Consider the following 5,937-nt stretch of genomic DNA (forward strand, 5'->3'; position numbering starts at 1 on the left):
ATATGTATTATGAACCAATGTGGCCTAAATGATGAATTCATGCTATTAACCTTATGTTTAAATGGTTCCCATGCTATTATTATGTAATGTATATGTTGTTGGAATACTCATGATATTATGGTATGAACTCATGCTGATTATGCACATTCTTATCCATGTACAATATTTTGATAATTATGTACTTCATGAAATCCCTAACTATGAAATTATGAATTGTGAATATTGGTCATGTGTTCAAGAAGAGTCAAGTCTTGTCAGTTTTCTTCTATCGAGTCCTGGGGGTACTTGTACCCGAAAAATATAGTTATGTGCCTAGAGCCGTGTTATGTTTTCAAGATACTCTCAGTCAATCCATGATCCATAAAACTCAGTCAGTCATGTGACTTAGGAAAACTCAGAAATCTCAGTAATCCCAATAATCTCAATAACTTCAGTACTCTCAGTTAGTTCTCAAATCTCGGTAGTATTCCGTCAGTCAACGGAACTCAGTGAACTCAATTTAGATCTACTAAACAATACTATTAGTATTAGTTCAGTTCAGTGTATATTCAGTTGGGAGTAGGATTCAGCACCGAGTGAACCCAAGGATAAGGGCATTCCTATCAGCAGGGGTTTGACCCTTAGTAGCAATCCTTGCGTTCTAGAACTACATAGCCAGCATAGGTAGAGATATACCCCTATGCGTAGGTCTACTAATATATCTCATTTGGGGTTATTCCTTCGGGAGGGTTGACGAAAGAGCTTTCTATCAGAGAAGGTTACCTCACAGCTTGTCCTTACTCGTGGCACGGTATTGACACTCTTCCAGCTGGGGTTATAGGTTGGATCCCACCAGTTCAGTTTTGGGGCATGTTAATTAGATGATTAACTCCCACAATTACAGTCTCAATTTCAGTCTCAGTCTCGGTCTCATTAATAGAACTCAAATAGTTCTACAGATTTCATGACTGTCAGATACAGTCACTCAGATGCAGTACAAAACTCAGTTAGTTCCATCAGATTTAGGACTGTCAGATATAGTCACTTATGTTATCAGTTATCAGAACTCATGTTATCAATATTCAGTTTTAGGACTGTTAGATATAGTCAACCACCAGTTTGTCATAATTAGAACTGTAAAAAATAGTTATTCATATATTAGTAACATAGTATCAGTCCCTCAGTATTCAATAATACCGTATCAGTTTCTTATTTATCAGCAACTTAGATGTCAATATCAGTAGACTCAGTTATTCAGTACCCAGTATTAGTAAACTCAGATATTAGTAAATCCATATTGTTAGTAGACTCAGTAGTCAGAACTTAGTATTCAGTCCTATCACGACCTCAGTTACAGTTACGTATTCAGGCATGTATTCTCACGTTCATGTTATTTAGTCAGTCAGTATTTTTCATTCATATGGTCCTTTTTGCATTCAGCCTACCTCACATGCATACCAGTACATTCAATCGTACTGACGTATTTACGCTATGGTGTTTTATACCATATGTTCAGAAGCATGAAATCCAGAGCACCCCTAGTAGCTCAGGCGTTTAGCAGACAGGCTAGCAGTGATTCCTTATCATTCGAGGACATACGATTATTTATTTCATTATTTCAGTACTTAGTTTATTTTAGTAGATGAAGTTAGTTGGGGACATGTCCCATTAACTCCACAATTTTCAGACAGTTTAGAGGCTTTCAGACTATAGTATGTTCAGATAGTTATTTTAGTTGCTTTGGTACTGTTATACCATATTTTTAGTTATATATCAGCATTGAACCTTATGGCCTTTTAGATTATGTTTCTGCATTTACGATATTATTATTATTATTCAGTGATCAGTTACAGATATCAGTCATGGGTTATCTTGTGGTCCTTTGGGGTCATGAGCACCGTGTAGCATTCCTGGTACCAGATTCGGGACGTTACAATAGTAGAAAGGTAGTTTTTCATAAATCTGCTAAGCAAGTTGTGTGACAATTGGGCATGATTTTTGACAATGTGAATGAGTTTAGAGATGGTGTTAAAAAAATATGTACTTTAAAAAGATGTTCAGTTAGAGAAGTATATTAATGAGTCCAAAAGGGTTAGGGTCAGATGCAGGAAAGAGTGTCCTTGGCTGTATATGTAAGTCTTAACAAGTCTACCAGTAATTTTAAACTAAAACCTATAATTCTGAGTATACGTGTATCAAAACCACTAGAAAAGAAATAGGGGTACTTGTTTGAATGACTACTGTTAGGAGAGCTAGAGGTGGAATACTTCAAGAATTAATAGGTAATCATGTGAAAGTGTTTGGAACAATATTTGACTATAGGGATGAAATGTTGAGGTCCAATCTTTATTTCACTTGTGTTGTGAAAGTAGATGATTTTGTTGACAGTGATAAGCTTTTTTTTTCAAAGTTTTTACATTTATTTTGGTCCATGCAAAAAAGATTTTGTGGGTGATTGTATAAAATGTATTGGCTTAGATGGATGTTTCCTAAAGGGAGTAACCAAAAGATAGTTGTTGGTTGTTATGGCTAAAGATGGCAATAATCATATATTGCCTAGTGCTTGAGGTGTAGCATAGTATGAGAATAAAAGCACTTGGATATGGATTATAAAATTATGTATAGAGAACTCGGGATTTAAAGATGGCAGAGATTACAAAATCATTTCAGACATGCAAAAGGTATAATTTTTCTTTATTTAGTTATGTTTAATTAATATTATATGTAATTATGAATATGAAATTTGTTTATGTTTAATTTTATGATCTGATTTTCAAAGGTATTAGATCAACATTGATGGAGTTTTTACCAGAGGTGGGTCATAGGATGTGTGCAAGGCACATCTTTGCCAACTGGAAAAAATGAAGAGGACTTTAATGAAGGAATCAGTTCTAGAAGTGCAAGAAACTCCTTTGAGGCAGAAGAAAAATTTGAACCAAATAACCATGCTAGGTGATGAAATATTATTTCATATTTACTTCATTATAAGGTACAAACTTGATGTAATATGTACTTTAGAACTGACATCAAGTGTGATAGCATAGACAATAACATAGCTGGGAGCTTTAATGCTTGGATCTTAGGACCAAGGCATAAAATAATTATTACTATGCTAAAAGAGATAAGGATGAAGGTAATGACTAGTCTAAGTAAGTTTATAAAGTTTTCAGAAACATGAATGATAAATATATCTCCAATGGCTTTGAGAGTATTAGAAAAAAACACAAAAAAGTCACTGAGATATAATATTAATTTCAATGGAGACAGAGGCTTTGAAGTATCAGATGGACCATATGTACATACTGTGGATGTTAAGGATAGTACATGCAGTTGTAGATCATCGATGCTCAAGGGAATATCCTATCCACATAGGATTGCAACTGTATTTTATAAGAAATGGGAACCAATTCATTTTGTTGGTAGCTGTTATAATAAGGAGACTTATCTCAAGACATACTGTCACTACATTCAACCACTACTAGCATGTATATGTGGACAGAGTCAACAAATTCTCATGCGGAGCCACAAGTTGTTAAACCTATGCCTTGTAGTCCAAAGAAGATTAGGAATAGAGAGTTTCGTGAGACCAAAAAGTATGAAAAATGACAAGAAAAAGGCTTAACATGACTTATAGAATTTGTCACGATAAAAGAGATTGTCCTTTAAAGGTGTGTAACTTTAAATAACCTGTATCATTTATTTGTTGTTTAATTATTTTTGAATATGTGACTGCTTCACCTCTTTTTTTGTAAGATTCTATTGGACCAAGACCAAGTGATGTACCAAGTACTTTAAGACTAAGTGAGAGGACAAGAAACACTGCTACTACTACTGATGCACCGCCTAGACCTGGGGAAAGGCCAAGAAAAACAAGTGATAATCCTGAAGCACGTCCTAGACCTAGGGAGAGGCCAAAAAAGACAATACAGGCTGAACAAGTTGCAATACCTCCTACACCTAGGGAAAATCTTAATGAACCAATTGCAAGAGCTACAAGAGGCATGGAAAGAGTTGGACCAGCTGTACCGAATATAAGAGGCATAGGAAGGGATGTTGAACATATTGTAGGAGCTATAAGAGGAAAAGAAAGAGTTGTATAACATATTGTAGGAGCTATAAGAGGCATGGGTAGGTATGTATCACCAGTTGTGATAGTTGTAAGAGGTAGGAAGTAAGGGTGTAACCCTAGTTGCGATAGCTGTAAGAGGTAGGAAAAGACCAAGAAAAACACCTCTTAGTGACATAAGAGTGGCAAGAGGACACCTTTGCAGGAGTAGTTTGAAAATCCAACAAGTTATAGTAATCATGGTCCATCAAATTCACATGCTTCACCTATTCATGCTCCACCAAATTCACCTGTTTCACCTGTTCATGATCAATTTAGTACATGAAATAAGGAAGCAACTGATAAACGACAAAAACAATTGGAATGAGTGTTTTGATTTCTTGAAATAGTTTCACAACATATTATGTAAGTGTTGGCAACAAAACTTTAGTTAATTTTGTATTAGTGGTTTACATGTGTATAACTTTCTTTCTTTGTTTGTCTGCAGTCTGGGTTTCCAAGTAGTATGACACTACATACTGGTTCTGTAGAGCCTATAAGGTATGCTGATATTACTGGGGACCTTGGCTATAAACCAAAAATAGGAATAAGGTGAAGGAGCAAAAAAGTAGTGAAAAATCAGATTGAAGTGATCAGCGATGAGGGGAGAATGAACAAAAGGCAAAAAATGACTTCTTCACAATCCAAACTACAGTGAAAGTAGTTTTAAAATATTGATAGTTTTTTAGATTAAAACTGATGTTGTATTGTTAATGGGTAGGTTATTTTGACAAACAATGCAATTTACTTTTGCAAGGTCATTTGTTTTAAAGTTTTTAGGATGCACTTGAATGTTGTTTCTCAGTCATTTGTGCAGTAATTTTGTACTGACTTATGTTGCACTTGAAAGTTGCATCTCAAACAGTTATGCATTAATTTTTATAGAATTCTTGCATTTTCTGTTATAGTTAAATGTTTCTAAGTTGTATTTATCCTTTGTGGCGCTATTAGATATTTCTATCAATTTGTGTTTACCATTTGTGTTTCTATCAGCAAGTACTCAAAGAAGCTTGCAGTTTGAACTAGGATATTTCATTCAGCAAAATCAAATTCAAACCACCATACAATAAGGAAAACTACCAAAGACAATTTCATATTACAAAACTATATAAAATACTTCAACTTGCTATTTTGATCCATATAGCAATACACATCATGAAGATACACACCATGAAAATACTATTAAAGCTCTTTTTCTTCTTCACTTCAATCATCTTCTCTAAGTGTATTTTTCACCCAGTCTTTCTTCTTAACAAATGAGGTAGATTGTTCTTCCATCTAAGTGAATGCAGATTCAGATTCTATCTTCATAATTTTTCTTTCATTGTAAGAATCAATCAATTCTTCCTTCATCTTCATTATCCTTAATAGTTCATTCATGTCCTTCACTTTCTTCACCAACTTTGAAAGAATGAACTTAAATCATTCATCAACCACACCATTCCTCCAAAGAAAAAAGTTAAAACTTTTTTTATCCATAACATGGGCAAGACCAAATCTTCTTTTCGAATTATTATCGGACCAAGAGGTCTTCAAATGGAGTAAGAGACCATGATTGCATCGCACCTCCACATTCAACATTAAATCTTCCTGAATTGAATGAATATCATATTTATAGGGAATAGTATAGTTAAGGGATATTCGAGAAGTGCGCTAAGCCTGAAAGTAAGAAGTTGTATTTCCAAAGGTATGAAAATTCTATCCTAATTTAGGAGTTTTATGTCTATATTCTAGACTGCAAAGTAGTGTTAATGTTGTGATTTCCTTAGTTGGATGTCTTGTGTAATCCATACCCAAGATTCGTGGCTCCCTATTACTGTTAGAACTTCTTTAGAGAGAGCGTTGAAGAGATA

The 5,937-nt window shown here is 34.5% G+C and overlaps 1 long non-coding RNA gene across 1 annotated transcript; it reads left to right on the plus strand.

The window, feature by feature from the left end:
• The first annotated feature begins 1,775 nt into the window (after positions 1-1,775).
• LOC107855450 lies at positions 1,776-4,856 on the plus strand. Its single transcript, XR_001670257.2, has 3 exons — positions 1,776-2,660; positions 2,759-2,931; positions 4,533-4,856. It is a non-coding gene; the product is annotated as an uncharacterized LOC107855450 (long non-coding RNA).
• Positions 4,857-5,937: the final 1,081 nt, after the last annotated feature.

The sequence above is a fragment of the Capsicum annuum genome, chromosome 6 (genome assembly GCF_002878395.1).
Source record: "Capsicum annuum cultivar UCD-10X-F1 chromosome 6, UCD10Xv1.1, whole genome shotgun sequence".
Lineage (NCBI taxonomy): Eukaryota > Viridiplantae > Streptophyta > Magnoliopsida > Solanales > Solanaceae > Capsicum > Capsicum annuum.